Source organism: Drosophila miranda, chromosome XL, assembly GCF_003369915.1.
Source record: "Drosophila miranda strain MSH22 chromosome XL, D.miranda_PacBio2.1, whole genome shotgun sequence".
Classification (NCBI taxonomy): domain Eukaryota; kingdom Metazoa; phylum Arthropoda; class Insecta; order Diptera; family Drosophilidae; genus Drosophila; species Drosophila miranda.
In genome coordinates this window covers 21,516,710-21,538,318 of record NC_046673.1, presented here as the reverse complement: position 1 = coordinate 21,538,318, position 21,609 = coordinate 21,516,710, and the positions used below count along the sequence as shown (strand labels likewise).

At 43.8% G+C, this 21,609-nt stretch overlaps 1 long non-coding RNA gene across 1 annotated transcript; it reads right to left on the bottom strand.

Annotated features, from left to right (window-relative positions):
- Nucleotides 1-7,191: 7,191 nt before the first annotated feature.
- Nucleotides 7,192-8,624, bottom strand: LOC117193468. Its single transcript, XR_004474599.1, has 2 exons — nt 8,148-8,624; nt 7,192-7,336 (listed from the first exon to the last, which is right to left on the bottom strand). It is a non-coding gene; the product is annotated as an uncharacterized LOC117193468 (long non-coding RNA).
- Between the last annotated feature and the right edge of the window lie 12,985 nt (nt 8,625-21,609).

Here is a 21,609-nt window from a genome sequence, read left to right as displayed (position 1 = left end):
TTATATACAAGAGCCGCCTCAGAGTGGCACAGTGAGTGGGGCAAGGAAGTGCCAGAGACACAGACAGACAGAGAGAGAAAGAGATAGAGAGAGAAAGAGAGGGAGGAGCAGACAAATTTGCATAAGTCGAGCACAATGCCGATGGCAGAGTGAGCAAGAGATGGGCATCTATCGGCAATCGCTGTGGCAGTAATTAGTAGCAATTACAACAACTGGCGGGCATGGGTTAGGTGCGGGGGAAAGCTACCAACCAGTTGATACCCATCAAAAGAGAATGGGGCAGAAAAGAAGCAAAGAAAGAGACATGTACAAATAATGTCAAAAAGGCCCAAAGGGCAGCCTATAGAACATTCTTTCTTGGCATTCGCTAATTGCGTATACGTAATGAGGGCTTACATTTTTTAGCGTGCCGATAATTTGGCGTCAATCATTGGAATTTCTTCAAAAAGAAACACTTCTCACAGTTAGTGCAATATTACGTATACGCAGTGTCGAACGACCTTTTCTTTAACTCCCCATTATAAACGAATGCAAGTCTTTTCTTTTACCAGTGCCTTTTTGTACTGATTAAGGTGTCTGCATGTCTTACGGACGTTTGATGAATATTTGATGCTGCATTCTTTTGATTCTGTTTATTGAATATTCGCTTTTTATATCCGGCTATCTAGTATATTCTTTAGTGCGCATAACCGACCCAAAGTTCCCTGTAATCCGCTGGGGAACAACAGTTGGGGCTGCGGCCAATGCTCATCAAATGGAAGAGCACAAATAGCAATAAATTTAACACCAAAGCATTGGACATTAACTAATTAATTGTGTTAAGCAAGCCGCAAAAATAACAAAACAGGAACAATGAAATGAGAGAGAGATAGATGGAAAGAGGGAGAGAGGGGAAACGGAAAAGGCAAACATAACGAATGCGAAATAAATGGCAGAAATGCCCTGAAGTGACAGCCGATGGACAGTTGGACAGGACTGGATCGGGTGCGGCTGACAGGAAACGCAACCACAAAATATCCCACCAATCGGCTGGATATTAGACATTAGAATTTTTCATTGCGTTCGTTACTCACACAATCGCAATCCCAGCCACTGCCAAAACCAACCTCCATCGTGGCGCCCCTATGGGCTACCCCTTTGGTCAATCAACAATCGCTGATTTGTGCCAAGGAGAGACGGGAGAATGATGGCATTTCGCATCAAAGGGATAATTAATTTCATAGTTGATTAATTTGCACTTCATTCCCCCCTTCACTTCGCCTCGGACAGAGATGATGAGCCAAAAGCTATTTGCCATTCATTCATTCCATCAGTCACTCATCCTTTCGCCAACTTTCTGTTCGACTGTCTTCATCCCTTCTGTTGTCTTCGATGCAATATTTCTGCTTAAAACTTTTTACTTTTGCTGGTTAATGAGCTCTGAGGTTCTGAAGGCCGCGGAAGCCGAGCCAAAAGCGAGTAAAATAGCTTTGTGACTGAAGAAGGAAGTTACCTAATGGTAGAATAAGCTAAATGACCGATCGATTGTGGTTAGATGTATTTTTTAAACGCATTTAATGATATGTAAAACACAAACTATCAAGATGGTGTTCAAGTAATTCATGAATATTCAAAGCAACAATCCCATCTGCCAAAGAGCTATTCATTCTACCATACACTTTCTCAAATGCAAACCATTTTGGTCATTCGATAAACGAATGGTAGCTTGAACAATATTCGATAGCATTGGCATTGACAATCAATTAGCCGGCCAGCTCCAAGCTGCAGAGCCGGCTCCGGACATTCCCTTATTGAAAGCGTGTTAAAGGGCTCTCGGCCGCATTTAACTTTTGCCAATTGATTTATTTTTGGGCATTGTGCCTCAAGTTATGGGCCAAGAAATCGCACAGGTAATAAAAATGTCAAAAAAATGCATTTTATGTATTTCATATTGCTTGTTGCTTCTTGTTGGACCAAAGTCAGAGGGAGGCCGAGTGCAGAGCCATATGGAGCAGAGAGAACAGGCCGAAGCAATTAAGATGTGAGACAGAGACACCATCGGTCTCCAGTCTGTCGATTGTACGTACAATATGGTTATGGGAATGCCGGTTGTGCCTTACGTGCTGTGCTCTGCTTTCAGCTGGAAGGCACAGACCGGAGGCTTTCTGCCTCTGCTGCGTGTCTGTGTGATAAGTGCAGCAAGAGGATTTTTCCAATTTGAATTTGTTCAAAGTGCACACACAAACACACAATAAGACCCATAAACAAGAAAAGAACATGCTGGACATGCTTCATCAGAGACACACGCATACACTCACAGAACAGATGCATACGCACAGATACAAACTCGTATTTAGATTTTCAAAGATGTTCCACAGCTCCACTCTGGCTGTAGCTCTTCCCATTGCTTGAACAAACATTTTTTAGCCTAATTGTTGTCATTACGCTCCAGCCATCATTGTCATTTTCATTTTCTATATGTCTCCGCATAAGTGTGTATCTGTGTGTGTGTGACAGATGGAGAGAGATGAAAACGAGGGTGGCCGCCTGGGGGTAGATATAAACTTTAATGACGAATGCCTAATGTGCGAGAGCCATAAAAAGTGTCGCGTCTGCAGCACCCATCAAAACTCAAAATGGAAGTAAGAAAGCGCTCATTTCAAAGGGTTATATGGCTACGGAAGGGGGCATAAAGTGGCGGAGAGGCGGCAGAGAGGTGGCTGCAAAGATAGGAGAAGTAGCAGCAAACTTTTGGCAATTAAGTGGCAGAGTAGGTCTCCTGCTAGGAGACCTGCTACGGGGACTTATATTGGGCTACAAGGAACGGCTGTAATATAATTGATGGCACTCGGAACTTTCCTGAATCGATTTAAGAGGGATATCATATGATTTGGTATTCAATTTGGTTTGGTGTCGATGTGGTTTCATGACGAACCCAGAATTTATAGACTTTATCAAGTCGAATTAGCTGTTTTCCTCTCGCTCTTATGATGGATACACTACGATTCATTAGACCACCGAAATTCCATCATCTGACAGACAGCCCTAGCATCTGAAATACCCTAATCTTAGGTGAAGGCAGACGGTTAGTCATTCAATCATCTGTGCTCTTGAACACTTCATGCACTTATTCGCACAAGAAAGCAGATACATACAGATAGAGATACACAGATACACGGATACACAGATACAGAGTGGGGATAGACTGTCGCTTTGTATCATTAGCAGCATCCGAGGCGGGGACTACAGACCGAGCACGAAGTGCGAGCTAAAAGGTCAATTTTCCTGCTGATTTCTCTTGGTCTGGCTGAAATTTATGAAGGCAGGCGCACACACACACACAGTACACAGAGGACACGGCACAGAGCAGAGACAGAGAGAACAAGAGATGAAGAGAGGCACTCAGGACGTGGGCAGGACAACAAAGCGCCATTATTTTTGCGTTCGATCAAACAAAAGTCCCCAAGATTTATGCCAGCTCCAGAGAGAAGAAGGCCCAGTGGTTGAGTCCAGAGGAGGATGTGCTGGGCTTTTAGCCTAAAAGCAGGCTACACATGTTAGAGGCCAGCACGCAAGACACAGGACCTGCCCCACAAACGGGGCACGGCACAGGCACAGGCACAGGACACAGACAGCAGGGAGACCAGAACGGGGCACATTCATTCATTCATTTGATGCTGCTGTCGTCGTCGTTGTCGTCGTGACAATGAATTTATGCACATGTATGCAGCCCCAGCCCCCCCCACGTACGTGGGGGGGCAGACTCGAACTCGTGTCCGTCTGCGTGTGCTTCTAAGTGTGTGTTGTAAATTTTCTTGTTTTTCACACACAAGAGGGACAGAGAGGGGGAATGAGAGGCAGTGGGACAGTGGGACAGCGGGGAGGCGGTAGGACAAGAAAGAGAAATCAAAAGAGCTTTGGCCACAGGCCCATTGCGGATGCCGTGTCGTCATCGGCATTCGGCCCTCCAGGACACATTTTGTACGATAATTATCGATGTCCTTCCGTCACAGACAAGCACAAAATGAAACCTAAAATGATGACACCCCAATTTCCATCCTCGTTCCTCATTCCCGTCTCTTCACGGCCACAGGAATTTACAAAACGCTGCATGGAAAGCGAGACTCGACACCCAGACTACCAGTTGCAAAGCCTTTGGGGGCTCCTCCTTTATGCAGGTCAGCTCTTCTGATCAGCTCCATTTCGCCAGGGCGGCTCCGTTCAGGGTCTTCACTTTGAACAGAACAAGTGTCCACTGCGCAGCGATTCCTGCCCGCGTACACAAAGAAGATATTGAGCTAAGCTTCCGATTCTTTAAGCCTGGTTCCATATTCCCCCTCTTGCAAGATGGCTACAACTAACAGTCCACATTCAAAGACATTCAAAGACAGAAAAAGAACAAGGCTAACTGGCGTTTTATAATGCACAGAGGCAAGGCAGAATTGAACAGTTTGCATAAGTATTTATCCCACGAGATGCGAAAGAAAGTTTATCAGAATCACAATCGATGTTGAATTGATTCCGTGACTTTTTAGAATATTCCACTTCCTGCTTCTGTTAGCTGGCATCTGTCAAATGACTCCTGTCAAAATTTAAAGAATCTGCGTCTGCATTTGCGAATTGTGAATTTCTCTGCAATATTTAAGCATTTTTTGTTCACTTAGGGCTCGCGCACACTATAGCTGAAAGCGGAGCTGAAAGCAGAGCTGATAGCTGATTTATAAGCTCTGAAAAAACAAACACACTGCACCGGTGCAAGTGCGCACATTGCAGACTGAACTGAGCTGAAAGCTGAAAAAGCTTTCTAAAATCAGCTCAGCTTAGTTTGATCGATCAAGCATGTTTGTTTTTTCAGCAAGCTGATTGCTGATTTCAGTACTGAACGAAAATGGACTGTGAAATGTTATTGAGTGAAATTGCGGTGAACCCGGTCTTATGGAACAAGCGTGATACAAATTATTCGAATCGTTTGATTTTCGAAAAAACCTGGCAGGCGATCGCAAATAAATTGGGAAAACCAGGTAAGTTTTATTATTGACCTTTTTTATGTGCATTTATCTGCATGTACATACATATGTATGTATATGCATATGTACATACATATGTATGTATATGCATATGTACATACATATGTATGTATATGTATGTACATATGCATGCAAACGTCTAATTGAGGGTAGAACGAGGGGGAACGTTGTGAGTTGCTGCGGACACCGCAACTCTACAGTTATACCCGATACTAAGTCAGTATGGCTCTCCTCCGGCAGACGCCGCTAATATTAAACGACACGACAAAGAGTGCGTGCGAGAGAGACAGAAAATCAGTCTGAGCGTGACGTCGGGCGCTGCGTAGCCACTGCAAATTGATTTGTTCCTATTGGCTATAAAAATGATCTGGTCTGATCCAGATTCAGCAATCTGATAGATATGGTCATTATCTATGATTCTGCGTTTTTAGTTTTCTCGAATGTGCAATATTGTGGATGCAACAGATTTTCGTCCTTTGTGTGGGCGGAAGGGGGTGGGGCGAAATTTTAAGATACACGTTTTATAGTAAAATCTAACAGGAGTGCGGATACCAAATTTGGTTACTCTAGCTTTAATAGTCTCTGAGATTTTTGAATATCCCCAGATTTTCGTCCTTTGCGGGGGCGGAAGGAGGTGTGGCGAAATTTTGAAACAAACTCGTCTCGGTCCGATATATTAGGAGTGTGGATACCAAATTTGGTTGCTCTAGCTTTTGTAGTCTCTGAGATCTAGGCGCTAATGTTTTACTCTAAGCAAAGCCGCCTATGCTACGTGTGTGTTAGAGAGAGACAGGGCGAGAAAAAATGAAATTGTTTTCTTGATGCTGGCTATAATAATAATACGATCCAATTCAGATTCCGCAGTCTTAAAGATATGGACATTCTCTACAATTCTACGTTTTTGGTTTTCTCATATCTTTAAAATTGTGGATGCCACAGATTTTCGTTCTTTGTGGGGGCGGAAGTGGGCGGGGCGAAGTTTTGAAATATTTTTGTAGCAGTGACATATCACAGAAGTCTGGATCCAAGACATCGTTGCTCTAGCTCTTATAGTCTTTGAGCACTAGGCGCTGAAGGGGACGGACAGACGGACGGACGGACGGACGGACGGACAGACGGACAGACAGACAGGGCTCAATCGACTCGGCTATTAATGCTGATCAAGAATATATATACTTTATGGGGTCGGAAACGATTCCTTCTGGACGTTACACACATCCACTTTTACCACAAATCTAATATACCCCAATACTCATTTTGAGTATAAAAAGATGAGCAAGAAGAAAAGAAGAATAGACAGTAGGGCAAAATGTATTTGAGTTCTTTTTATTTACGTATGATATTATATATGATATATATGATACATTTTTGTAAAGTAAAGCTTACAATAATAGTGTGAAATAGAAGTGTGATTAATAATAATAATAAAAATTATACAAAATAATAATAATAACATGAGATTTATGTTTTATTTAGGAAAAATGACAATAATGATTCCCTAATCTCTTTAGCTTCATTTTTTGACCTATTATTGTTTTTGGAAAGGTCTTTGTTTGAGTTGTAAGTTGAAGTCTTGCCCTCAAAAGTATAAAAATAATCGTAAATGTTTTCAACATCAATTATTATATTGTGTAGAAGGCACATTGCTTTTATTAAAATAATGGCCGTTTTTGGAGTGACATCTATTTCTCTTTTCATCAAGCGCCACTTTTCTGTTAAAATGCCAAATGCGCATTCGACACAACGCCGGGCAGAGGAAAGTCTTTCATTAAAAACAGATCGTGGTTCAGTTAATGAACGTCTTGGGTAGGGCCTCATTAGATATTTAGTTAACGGATATGCTTCATCTCCAATAAAAACAAAGGGAGCTTTTATATCTGAATTTGGCAATACTTCTTCCGTAGGAATGTCCAATTCATTTCGAATGATGGCCTGCTGTAATCTTGATGCAGCAAATATTCCTCCATCACTTTGGCTACCTTTAAACCCCAACTCAATAAAAATAAATTTACAGTTAGAATCGGCAACGCCTTGAAGAACAATTGAGAAAAGATTTTTATAATTAAAATAATCCGAGCCAGAATTTTTTGGGCATTTTATTCGGCAATGTTTGCCATCAATAGCCCCAATGCAATTGGGAAATCTTGACTTTTCGTAAAAGTCATGCGCGATTTTTTTTGTACTCTGTACAGTCTGGTGGGATCATGTGAGTCGAATTTAATTCTTCCCAAACCGCTGAGCATGTTTCTGGAATTATTTTCCGCAAAGTGCTTTCCGCTATTCGAAAGCTGAATGCAAGTGCTCTCATCGAAATACCAGTCGACAAATATCTGAAACATTTCATATTTTTATTTTCAGCGAAGCAGTGCAAAAAAAAGTTTAAGTATTTAAAAGACGAATACCGCAAGGCCCAGCGAAATGTGCCAAGACTCGCATCAGGAGCAGCAGCAGCAGAGCCTCACGTTTCCAAATTTAAATATTTTAATTTAATGCACTTTTTGAGGGATGATTTCGGTGGAGAAACTGACGGAAATATAGGAGGCACATACATCGAACTAATGGACGACACATCAATGCCATATAGTGCTGAACTGTACGACACTGAAATTGCCTTGACAAAAGATGACATCGAAAAGCCAGGACCGTCCAAACGACATAACAAACGACAAAAAGACATGGACAACGAACTAATAGAAATCGAACATAAAAAATTAAAACTCTTGGAAATGGACATTGAAAATAATACAAATAACAAAGACTCAGACGATTTATTATTTTTCAAAAGTTTAATACCTTTGCTGCCGAGCTCCCTGTCAGCAAGCCAAAAACTACGGATGAGGACAGACATTCAAAATGTCGTCCTCAAATATTTGGAGGAAGATTAATTTTATTTATTTTCATAATTTATATATTTTGTTAGTCATTTCTTTCTTTCTTTATTTATTATTATTTTTTATTATTTATTTTTGTTATTATTTTTATGTTACACACCTTACACACTTTTCATACATTATACCTTAATACATAGTCTAATTACACATACATACATCTAATTGCATACAAACACACATACATATATGTATATATACATGCACATAACGAAAAATAAACAATAAAAATAAAAAAGCTTCCTTTACGAACCGCAATGTAACAAAAAGTCTTTCTTTGGGTCCAATTGGTTCTCGAAGGAATGTCTGCTGCTTTTGAATTCGCGATTCAATTTTATTTAAAATATAGTCAAAGGTCTCCACCTGCATTCTTGCGTATTCGGCAAATTTTATTGGGAACGTTCGAAGCTGCTCATACATATGGTGAAATTCCCCAAGTACCGGGCGAATCCGAAAAATTTCGTGCACCCAAATCTCTCTGCGTATTTTCCTTTCATTTAATAGTTTTTTCATTTGCACATTTTCGCACAGCAACAATTTACGCACGCGCGACGACAACATTTTGGTAACGTTTAAAGAGAGAGAGAGTCTATGGCTTTCAGCTTTCAGCAATCAGATCAGCCGACAATGTACGCACCTGCAAGCTGATTCTGCCTGAGAAAAGCTCTCAGATCAGCTGAGCTTTCAGCTTTGATTTCAGCTCCGCTTTCAGCTATAGTGTGTGCGAGCCCTTAAGCCGAGGCTAATCCTTGATAAAAACTATGAGAACTCTGCACCTCAACTCAGTGGTAAAAAATGTGGTTTGCTGTATTCCATTGTGGCCGTACAAGCACAAACGACGCCGAACGTTATGGAAGCCCTGTTGAGGTCTCTACACCCAAAACAATTTAAAAATGTTCGATATGGTGTTGGCCGATCGAAGATTGAAACTATGAGACATTGTGAGAGCCATAGGCAATCAAATGACAATTTTGAGGACTTTGGAGAAGGGACACACGAAACTCAAAATACTATTGTAGTAGGACCTTGCTTGAGGGTGTGCATAAAATTTCTAGAGGATTCGAATGCTCGCCTAAGAAGTCCAATAATGTCTATGTCGTATGTACATATAATCTCATTTGACACTTTTCCTACTGCTCATTGAAATTGTGTGAAAATAGTTGCAACATTACACCAATTGTACTGAATGAAATTCTTTCGATAATTGTATTTCCAGTTGCCATCCAATCAAATGATCATTTTCCAATCGAATATTGCGTATACGCACTGTCGACTGGCACACAAGTTGTCCTGCAGAGCATATGCAGCTGGCAGTTGGCAACTGGCAACTGGCTGGCAACCGGCCACGTTTGTCAATCGTAATTGCCTTGTGTAGATCGAATTACCAACAAATTTGGCAATGGCTGAAAATTACAGGCAACCCAAAAAACAGAAAATCAAGAACCAGCAAAAATGAAAATGGTGCAAATAAAACTTTCCAAAAATAGATAAATGAACAGAGCGCTGTACTCTGTGTATGTGGCTGTATCGTATATCCGTCTGTTCAGTGTCTTATTGACAGTTGATTTGCACTCTGATTGCACAAAAGGAAACCCAAAATCCGTACATTAATTAAACACTGCACTCGTCTGTCTATTTGGCTGCCACTGTATCTACCCACTACCCGCTCTCCCGGCTCTTTCCCTCTCGTCGGTGCTGGTCAAACAAGGACTTGGAATTGATGGTTGGGTAGGTGTTGGAGATTCAAGCAAAGCGGTCTGCTACCGGAAGCAGTTTTGAGGGATGCTGTATGCCAAGCTGCTGCTGCTATTGATTCAGGTTTTACTGGATGCAGTTTGCCTTTTTAAGGCTGGCAGTGCTCTAGTCAATCATACCCCCACTGCTCCCCTGTGTGCTGCCAAGCAGCCCTTCTGTACTGCAACTCTTGCTGTTTTGCACCAGCTTGAGGTGTTGCCCCCAAAATCCTATTGCTGCCCTCCCGCCCTGTTTTATGAATTTCTGCCAAAAATGTGAAATAAGCAAATAAGAACATTTCTCATCTGGCTTTACATCGCCTGCCTGCTCTCACAAATTCAGAGCTCGGAACTTTAAATTTAAGTGACAGACAGCAGCTGCTCCCCTTATGCCTGATGTCTTATGCCCCGTGCCTTTTGCCCGATTCTCATTCACATTCACATTCTCATTCCCATTCCATCCCCAGTGCCAGCATTTTAGAGCCATTTATCAAACTTTTTCTGCCTGCAGAAGCGGCGCGAGTGGCAAGTGTCGTTAATTATCCTGTAGTTGTTGCTGCTTTTTATACTCGTGCCACACTCGTACCCGTACGTTGCATTTCTCCGCCTGTCTCCGCATATTAATGCATGTTTATTTGCCGCGCGCGGCACGGCTCTGCGCGCCCTCGATTCATATTTATGATTATTTATGACCAAGCATTATAATTCATTTAGTTTGGGGCGGGGCCTCGTCAAGTTGTAGTCGTGGTGTTGCTTTTTTGCGTCATTAATTAAGAGCCGCCCGTTGGTGACTAATTAAAATTGAAAGTGCTCGAACGGGGGAGTTCTTCGGCTTGGCCTATTTTCCTCTGGATGGCCACTTAAACGATTGATAGAGACAAAGAAAAGTGCTGGAACAAGCCAATCTGCACTCTCTGAGACCTGCTTTTGGCTCTTGGCCTGGTGGCCTGGTGGCCTGTGGACCGTTCGCATTGTGCAAGTGCAACCAATCAAAATTCCTGTAATAAAATCCAATTTTCATTGCTTTGCTGTACGAGCGTTTCCTTTAACATTTCATCCATTGCTCGCATTTTGGGCACTTTTTGGTTTCTCCCTGTCCCTGTCCCTGGCCCTGGCATCTGTTTTGGCCTATGTTTCCTCTTCTCTTCTCTCATTCTTTTTTTTTTTTTGGCTGCGTGGCAGTTCCGGTTCCGTTTTCTGATTCTGGTTTTAGCCTGTCTAAGCGGGAGGGTGTTTTTCGGGATGGAGGCGGGGGCTTCGATGGGTTAACTGTGTGACTGGAGCACAAAGGGCAGCAATTTCCAGACCAGTTTCAGTTGTACGAGTAGTTCTATGTTGCGTTTGTTTTACTATTCACATTCACAACACAGATACACACAGATACACCCAATCATACATGTGTGTACATACGGACATGAGTATGCATTCACAAGCTGGGCAATTTTTTACGCCTCACCTCAAAGAGTTTTTGCTGCTGGCCTTGTGTTAGAATTTATCAATTTTTTTCACTCTTTGAGGCTGTCCTTTTTTGTTAGTTGTTGAGCGGCAGATATGTGCGTGTAGGGGGTGCGTCGGAGGAGGGCACAAAAAATGCAGCTCAAATGATTTGGTTTGTAGCATTTCGGTCGGCATTTGAAATGATCTATCAATGAAGCCCAGTATGCACATAGCTTTGCGGCCATTCGGTTTCTGTTTGATTGCTCGAAAGATGCCATTCGGTATTCCACAATAAATATCTAAGCAAATGTTACAGAAGTCATAGAGAAGTCCCGACCTGATTGCCCCGGGATACTCGAAATGGGAGGCCCACAAAAATCATCTTGAAGGGAAGCCTCCTCTTCGAAACCATCTAGATCTGAACATTACACGGTACTCAATGGGTCCGCAGCTCTGTCCCCTTGCAGCGCCAAACTTCGTGCATCGTTTTATGCACTTTGCGTTTGAAAACCATTTTTCAAAAAATATTCCACCTTCTTGTTTTCTTTTTTGCTCTGTTGGTGCCCTGCTCGGTGTTCCTTGTTCCAACTGCTCCAAATTGATGGCGGTGTTTCCAGGCTGGTTAGGTTTTACCCGTTGCTGTTTTTCACTGGTTTTTTATGGGTTCCGGGAGATGATTTTCATCCCGAACTCCAATAGAAAGTGCAAAAATTTGAAACAATAACTTTTACGCACGTCAGTGTAAACTCACATGGAAAATTTGCATTCCACCGAAACACGCATACATACGCACACACCCAGGAAAACACAAGAGAGAATGCTACCTCTCGAATAGAGAATGCTTTGATACCCTTACGGCACTACTACATATATTTTTTTGTATTTGCAATCCAAAAACGAAGCTCCAGAAGAAACCGATCGTTCCTACAACAGCTTTTTAATATACATACATATCAGAACATAAAGTTATCCGATCTTGTGGTTCCGAAGGAAACCAAAAGCAAAACCCCTATAGCCCTCGATCAAGGGTACGCCGACAAAGAGTAAGCGGTGGCATTGGGTGGCAGAGGACCCTCAAAGCAAACTGAAAATGTGTTTGAGTTTGTTGTAACAAAAGAGCAGCAATGGAGCGCGGCGCGGCACGGCGCGGAGCGGAGCGGTGGCTGTGTGGAGCGGAAAAAAATCAGCCGGAATATGCATGAAAGTTGTGTTGTGTGTTTTTTTTCCCTTCATTTTTGCCCCTTTCTATGGCGGCTCTGTTGCTCTGTTTTTCTGCCATTTTTGTTTAGCATTTTTATTAAAGCAATTTGGCTTTGTGTAATTTGCACTTCATTAGAGAGAAAGACACAGAGAAAGAGAGAAAGAGGAAAAGCGAGAATGGAAATTGGCCAAATGAAATTAAAGTTTTTGGCTCTATTCAAAAAAAAAACAAAACATAACAGAATTCGAATAACATTTGCAAAAGAGCAAAACTATTTGGAATGCGAATTACGCTGCGCGCTGATGCGAGGGCGGCTGCTGTTGGGGGCCCAGAAAAGTAGGCAACACTTTCGTTTTTCCCATTGATTTCCCTCATTTTCCAATGCAGAATCAGCAGCAGTAGCAGAAGCTTTGGCGTGCAGCGTCCCGTCCCCTTAGTTGAGTGGAATTTATGTGGCATGCACTTAAAGTGACTTTGCGGTTTCATTTATGAGCTGGTGCGGTTTTAATGCGACCAAAACTAGGGGGGGGGAAACGGGAAACAGGGACCATGTGGGGGAGGGGGTTGGGAGTTGCGGTATGCCACACCCAGCTGCCGCAGGCACACGCAGTGACCATACAAAAGTCAGTTGCTGTTGCCTGATAATTTATAAACGGTCAGAGGACCCAAGGCCGAAAGCCCGAAGCCCAGAGTCAGGGCGGCAGCAGCCAGCCAAAAACCCAGCGAAGCGAACTCAATGGAATGCAGTCTATTAGAAGCGCGTTAGTCGTCACACAGATACACCCACACACACACACACACACACACAGATACAGATACAGGTGCAGGTACTGGTGCTGGTGCAGTCAATAAAAGTCCGAAGTTCGAAAAAGGAATGCGAATAGGAATGGAAAGGGGAACGGGAACGGGAATGGGAATGTGTGCGGTTGAAACAAGTTGATGATTAATGCAAGCTGAATGCCAGACTTTGCTTTCAACTGCAAACTAAAGACCAAAGACTAACCGAAATAAACTTCATCTCGCTTCCATCGGGAGTAAAGTTTTACTTATCCAGAGAAAGCGAGAGAGAGAGTGAGAGAGCGAGAGCCTGAGAGGTAGTCAGACTCTTGAATATAATCTCTGGGATAAGGCGAAACTCATCAACTGATGGGAAAGCAGATAGAAACGGTAGCAAAACACCATATACCCTGGGCAGACGATTGTCAATGGCATGATAAATCATCTTTGGCTAAGGTGAAAGATGGTTTCAGAAGTCAAGGCTTCTGGCCTTTTCACCGATAGGTTCCATGAAGGATACTCCACATTCGTTGCCTTAATGCAGCTTGTTCTCAAACGCATAATCAAATCCATTGCCGTCTCATCGCTCTCTGGCTCACTGTGGGAAGCGGCAAAGTTGTCCCCAAGAATGGCTTCTCATGGTCCCCAGACACCCGAGAGCTTCCTTTCCGTGAAGGGGGAGGACAGGGACAGGGCAGGGAGCAGGGCCCAGCTCGTCGGCATAACCCCTTTGCGAAAAATGATTAATGCGATTTGAACTTTAAATTTACATTGTGTTCATGATATTTAGTTGAATTTATGAGCGCTGTTTGAGTTTGTAAATGAGTTGCTCATTTAATGTTTTAACAGGCTCCCCGCTGACCCTCTGCCCCCATCGCCCACAGCCGCAGGAAACCCAACTACACAAGTTGCAGTCCGGCCACAGCATGAGACTGAGGACAGAGGACAGAGGACACAGGCCCAAGGACCGAGGCAGAATCCTCGAGTTCTGGCCATCGTCGTCTGATGCTGTGAAGGGTTGAGGCTTAGCTGGACTTTTGCCACTGGCAGAACGGAATTAATGATTGTATTTCATTTCATCTTGAAGCAACAGGAGCAGGACACCTAGGACCACCACCCAGGACACCCAGGACACCCAGGACACAGGGCAGCCATACACAAGGCTTTAAGCACTTATCAGTTGCTTAAACGGCTTCCGCTCTCTCGGAAAGAGCCAACGAAGTTGCAAATTGGGAAAAACCTTGCATAAAATTCGAAAAACGACAAGGAAGCCTATTATAATGCTAATGGAAGACAGCACCTTTGGACACATAACATTTGGGGAGTTTGGCAATCAATAACTCCAACATCAAATCTCTTGCGACAGAGAGTATCCCGTAAGAGAGTAGAGTACTTCCATGACTTTCATTTCACCATCCATTACATTTTAACATGTACTCCTCACCAGATTATTGTTTGCTTGGGTCGATGTTTTGTTAATAGAAGAGTTCGCCTCGGTGTTTATCGTTCTTCGAACAGGTTGCCAGCAAAATTCTGCACTGGGGTTTTCCCTCTTTCTTTCTAACGAAAACGTAAATATGACAATAATGTTTTCCGTTTGAGGCAACTGCTCTGCTCTAGTCTGCTTATAAAAAGATTTTCACTTATTTTCCACACCAATTCATCGGCAGAGCAGCAGCGGAAAGAGAGTCCCGGAACCTGGCAGTGCAGTGGCAGTGTCTGACAAGGTTAAGTGTCTTTGGAGGCAGCTTTGGAGACAAGCACAGACAAAACGCCTGCCACAGTGTGTCTCTTTTGTTGTCAGCTCAGAGCACAGAGACAAACCACAAGATGGCGACCACACACACACAAACTCATGCACATGTAAACACACACACACACACAGGGACACAGAGACACAGCTACAGCCACACTCATAAAAGACGCTAAACTGTCGCCGCTTTGAAGTTGTTTTCCTGTCGTCGCTGTCACTGTCGCTGTCTCCGTTGCTGTTTCTACTTTTGTATACCCTCGGCGAAAGGATATTATCGTTTTAAGCAGGTACTTGAAAGCATAAAAGCGAAAGGTCAGAGAAGAAGGCACAGAGAACCACAGAGTGAAAATCTGATCTGCCAAAGGAATTGTAGATCTGAGAGAGTATCAATAGCTTCGGCTTCCTAAGCCTGACGCCATTGCTTGTTTTATGATTATTCTGTTCGTTTTTTCTTTGTTTTTCTTTCGCGTGTTTTTGTGTGCCTTGTGTGTGTGTGTGTGTGTGTGTGTGTGTGCGGGCCAGTTGTGTCAAGCTCGCCTGTTGCGCTTCCCGGCACTGAAGCTGCCACTGCCACAGACACTGTCCCTTCCACATCCCTGTTTTCTTTGTCTACAAACTGGACTTTTCGCAATCCTCGATCAAAAAAAAAAAAACAAAAAAAACCAGAGCAAGCGAATAACAAGAAATAAAAACAGAAGCATTGCCAGAGCCTTAATTAAAAAGTTAAATTTTGTGTTTCCCCCCCTGCCGCAAATGAGAGACTTGCCACAAGTTTGTCGACCAACACGAGGGGCGGGGGCACGGGACAGTGACTGAGGCTGAGGCTGAGGCCATCTTTGTTGCTCTTTAAACATGGCTCCCGTACCCCCCCAACAGCTGAGGCTTGAGGCTTGAAAGTTTCCTTGGCAATTGCACATCTACGAGTATTTTTCCCCCATGCTTCCAGTGCCCTGGCGTTTGTTTTTATATAAATGCAAAGTCTACTTCGCAGAGCATTCCACATTCGTGGCTTTTCTCGGTTTTTGGGGCCATTTTCCTCATTAACTTTGACATGAACATCATTGGCCTGCCATTTCGTATCGAAAAAGCTACATGGATTGATTTAATTAGATAATGTCGAAGTACTGTAATTAATTCAAAGTGTGCCTGTCAAACATTTCGATTTTTGCACTGACTTTCCCACAGAATCCTAGAAATGCTTTGCGGCTTTCCCCCCCATTCCACACAGCTCTGTCCGTGCCCATTTTCCCCACTAATTGGCATTAGTCGGAACTTTTTTTCCACTCGCCTTTTATTGGAGAGCCAGCGACAGAGTCTGTTTTTCATTTTCAAATAAAATTAACACTGAAATTATTTTAGTGCGTCAAACTCTAAGCGGCTTAGGCCGCCACCCCACCCCACTCCATCCCATCCCTCTTTCAGCTATCATCTTCTTTGCAACATTGCAGCACTGGCAAAGCCATTAACCTTCGCCTTCCCCTCCCCCTGACCAGAGTGCTGCCCCATGGCTCTCGCCATCTAAACAACGTTCAACTTTACCCTGAACTTTAGCTGAATATGGAATGAGAATTGTCCAACTTGCGGATATTCATGTGGCTGCGAGTACATGAACTAGGATTTTAGCAAAGGCATTCCTTGGCTTTATTACTTCAGGTATTTTTTATTGATCCAAACACATTATTGCAATCTTTTCTTTGCAGATTAAACACAGCTTATGGGGATTTCATTATCTGTTTCCTAATAAATGTTTTCTTGGGGATAGGAAGAGTGCTACAACACTGCTCTCAACGGATTAATGATACCTTAAAAGAAGTTTGGCAAACTGTAAAACAATATTTACGCAAACTAGTAAAAATGTTCCATCAAAATATATTTTAGAAAATTATTAAAAGGAAGCCCCAAAACGGGAACGAGTTCTGCTCGACTCTGTCCCTCCTCTCCCATGAGGGTTTCCTGAGCTCGGCTGCCCTTAAAAAGCCATCAGAGGGGTGGTGCTCTGTCGTCTGCCGAGTGAGTGAGTGAGTGAGTGGGTGAGTGGGTGATGAGATTCAAGGCCTTGTGCAAATTAAACGCTTAACTAACCATTAAGCAAAGTTTTGCTTGTAGCTCTGCGGTTGTTTTTCTGCCTTTGGAGATGTGGCGGCTTAGGTGGGTGTTGTCGGGTGTCGCCCTATGGGCTGTGTTTTTTGGGTGTGTATTGTTTCTGTTGCCTGCCCTTTCTTGTTATTTTAATTAAGCAAATTTTCGGCACAAAACATGGCGCAAACAAAAAAAAGGGAAAATGGTTAAGGTCGGTGCCTGTGCCTGTCTGTGTCTCCATGTGTGTCTGTCTGTGTTTGTGTGTGTGTGGGGGATAAAGGGTAATAAGGTATAAAGAGAGAGGCTAGGTTATGCCTCGTAGGCCCTCAACAGATTGTTAATTGAAAATACTTAATGGCATTTCTTCGAACGCACAAATTACAACAGAAAAAGCATTTTAGGAAAAACCAAGGAAAATGCCAAGGAAATTAGCCACAGACACACACACACAAACGCACACTCATGCATTTGGGAAAAGTCTGGGAAATAGTATCTACCATAACAGTAAAAGCAAATATCGAAGCAAACATTTCCAATGATTAAATGTATTGTGCAAGGCGGCATTAAGGGAAAATCTTCTGTCTTTCTCTCTCTCTCTCTCTCTCTCTCTATCTTATTGTGTGCTTGTTTTGTCTAGTTGAACATTTATTTGGCTTACTTTACCACAAAATGATTTCTACCGCTTAACGCTCCACTTTGTTTTATTTAAATTCGTTTCTGTTCTTGCCACTATCCCCCCATCCTTCTCTGTATCGTTCTCTATCGTTCTCTCTCTTTCACGAGACTTAAGTGCACTTTTATGAGCTTCAATTGTTGCACCCAAAAATATGCCCCCTTAACATTTGCCCTATCAAAGAACGCAATAAAAGAATAATTTCTGTTCTTTATTTATTGCATAGCAATGAAAATTGATATTTCCAATAGCAGCTATATGATATGGCCATTCGATTTATATTGAACTAGTCTGAGTAATGAAAAGAAAATACCGCTCTAATTCCATTCCAACAGTGGGCCCAGTCTCCAGCCCCTTGTGCCGCATCATCCATCGGAAAATGGCTCTTCATCTATGAAGAGGCATCAACTTTCCACTCATTGGAGCTGATGCAAGCTGAGAAAATTAACAAAACTCCAATTGCGGCGCACTTCATTGCTGCTGCGCCTCCGAAGAGGCAGCTTGGGCTTGAGTCGTGTTTAATGGGTTGGGGCATTGCAGAGGAGCACTTGATGACAAATTCTAAACGCTGTCGCTGTGGCCCAAATTATGCAACGCGCTCTGCCGCGCCACGTGTTCATATTTCACAGGGCTAACGGGGTAACGGGAGCAGCAGGCACAAGGGGAACAACAGCAGCACGCGGCAGCAGGCGGCAGCTGCAACGTCGACGATATAAAATTTAATTAATGCAGCAACAGGAGGCAGTCGCAAGGAGCCGCAAGGTGAGGACAAGACTTGGGCTAAGCTCTGCCAGAGAAAGAGAGAGAGAGAGAGAGATATGGTCCTAAAGGCTTTGTATGCTCATTGCATTCGTTGTTCGCTGTTCGCTACTCGCTGCTGCTGCTGCTGCTGCTGCTGCTGCTGCTGCTCCAGCTGCGGGGCCATGTCGCGCACCACCCCCTCTCGTGCTGCAGCGGACAGCTGTAAAGTGCTTTGTTAATTAGCAAACTGGCGAGCGGCAGCAGGAGCAGCAGCAGGAGCAGCAGCAGGAGCAGCTGCCTTCTGGCAATAATTTGCGCCCGCAAGTATCCAACACATTTTGCCACAGCATGCTTGGGGCATGTGTGCATGCGTGGGTGGGTGTGGGTCTGGCATGGGGTCGGCGTGTGTCGGCGCCTGCATTCTGCATTCCACTTCGCACACTATTTGTCAATGTCAAAAGGGATTCAAAGCCCATCTCCCAGCGATGATAGAAGCTCCAGACCCAGCCCTACCCCAGTAAGGATGCCAATCAGCCGCTACTCTTCCCCCGAGCAACTATCGCCAATCGCCTAGCAGTGCCTTTGACTTCCTTTTCTGCTTCCAGCTCTCGCAATCGATGCCCTGCCTCCCGGTCAGTCTCGATGGCAGCTTGATGCCGTGACCTGCCTGGGTCAAACATCCTGCTGTAGCTACTTTTCCACCATCACCCACCATCCTCCCCACGCCACCCCACCCTGCTCATTGACAGCCGACTGCCGCAACGTGTTAATCGAGAGGAGCGCTCAAAGCGTCGCATCGGCTCATTTGGTTTTTCATTGCCGTTGACGCTCCATCAATGTGGCTTGATTTTGTGGCAACACACTGGCAGGCAGGCCGGCAAGCAGGCAGCCAGGCAGCCAGGCAGCGTGTGAATACAAGTTCCTTTCTCGTCTATCAATGATACATCAGTTAGAGCACCAGCCCCCTCGCCCCACCAGCGCGGAAGAGAGCTCTACTCTGATGGGCCTGCCTGCCTGTCTCTCCGCCTGTCCCCACAATGAAAACTGTGAAAAGGGCAAAAAGAAGACTCCAGCTATTGCCGAAATCTGAATAAGTACAAACAGTAATTTTTCATAGGCATACTACATAGGACTATACTCTATAGACTCCTGAGGGTTCAGATTTGCTCTAAATTATAATAAATCAATCCTTAGAACTGCATTTACTTGCAGCCTGAATTTGTGTGTATATTCGAAACGTTTTGTATTGTATTCTGATCTTCATTCCGTATAAATGTGCTCAAAAAAAGGCGTATTCAAGGGGTTTATCGCTAAAGCGATTAATCGACAAGCTGCTCGTGGACTTGCTGTCCGGAAACCGACGTGCGAAGTTCCTTTTAAGGCCTTACCTTCCGTATTTGAGGCACCATCGCATAATGCTGACGGCCCTCTTCAATCCGTTGCATTGCCCAGATTTCTACTCCTGGAAGATATCCGCCTGACCATGGAGTCCATCCTCATTACCAACAATTCAGCCCTTTACTACGCTGATTTCTAGTACCTTAAGAAGTGAGATCATGATCTCTCATTGCCATTTAAAAGGAAGACTCTCATAATGCTTGTAATATTAAAGCCCAATCGAATGGATACCTGCACATGGAAGTCGACATATCGACATGAAAATCCACCAATTTTCATTGAAAGGAGTTCGAATTCTTTTTTTTTCTACAGAAAATTCAACCCAAAAATATTCTTATAAACGAAATCAATATTTCGTGATCGCCGCCCCTATGTTATGCCCTCGTTTTGATGGGGGCGGGGGAGACTGTGCATATAAAGATTGCAACAGAAAATTGTTTTCTGTGGCAACTTTTTGACTGTCAGCGCGGCGGCTGACTACAGTTGCAGTTGCATGAAAAAAAGTTGTCATGATACTTTATAATGTTATTCCCTGTCGCTGCCGCATTGTTGTTGTTGCTGTTGTTGCTGTTATGGCATTATCCGACTTTCGCTTTGTCATGAGTGCTTAATTTTTTCTGTTTATTTTTTTTCTGAGTTGGCGATTTTTTGCACCCCCTCCGATGCCGATTCGCTTTTGTGTCACGGAGAATGTTTTGCATACCGTCTGTCTGTCTGTCTGTCTGTCTGTCTGTCTGTCTGTCTGTCCATTCTGTGGCATGCGACAAAGGAGGTATATGCGACTGGGCATTGGGCTTGGCTCTGCAGCAAGATTCTTCATGGAAAGCGAGTGCCACAGGTCCACACAAGTCGTGTCATCATATTGTTTCTGTTACTAAATGATTCTTAGACTGCCGACACTTCCGGTGACAGAGCGATCCCATGGCTGAGAGTCCTTCTCCGCTTTAAGAGCTTGTGTAAATTTGGAATATTTCCTTTTGCAGGCCCCTTAGGCGAATGGACCACTCCCTAACGATGGTCATGTGCATTCAGATATCGCTTTTCGAAAGTAAACCCATCAACAAAAAAAAAGGGCACTCGAAACGTGACTGCATTCTGGCTGCCATCCTTCTGAATGGTTTTTTGCTTAATATTTTTTATCATTTTGGATGATGTTTGGTTAGGCGGATTGGAAAGGGGGAACGCTGGGCTGGCTGTGCTGGCTGGGAGGGCAGAAAGCTATAGATATCTCCCCTGTAACGTGTATGTAAATATATGCATGCGTTCCGCCGAGCGCCCTCAAAGTACTACGTATGTTATGCCTGAGCATTGTCCCCATTTCTCATTCCACATTCCGGCTATCGGCAATCGACAATCGGACCACGGACCATGAACCACGCCCACTCGATTTTTATATGCCATTTTCAATAAACAGACGCCGCAGATCTCTCTTTCTCTCTGTACGTTTGCTCCCCCTGTTGTCCTACGGCAGGCGTTCAAAAACAATCAAATATGGAAATTTTTCGGACCAGAATCGGGCATCCCAGAAACTGGCGACTGGGCCCCACATAATGCACAGCACATATGTGTCGCACATCGATGTCCCCGTTCCGTTCGCTCGTTGCTGCCACATCCGTGCAGCACTCGCACTAGCACACTCCAGAGCCACGCTCCACCCATCGATGGCATACATACTCGTACGGGTACTCGTGCTCGTACCCGTATTTCTGGTGGGAGTGGGTCGAGTGGGTTGCCGGGCGAGAGATAACTATTTTCGATTGCGCATTTCAGTGCGTTGTGGCGGAAATATTTCAATTGTGAAGCTGACTTGTAATTTTTCATGCACTCCATAAGAAAGGGAGAAGAGGAGAAACGAAGTAAAGAAGTAAACGGGTGGGGCAGGCGAATCAGCTGCTCGATTTTAATATATATTTCCTTTTCTAT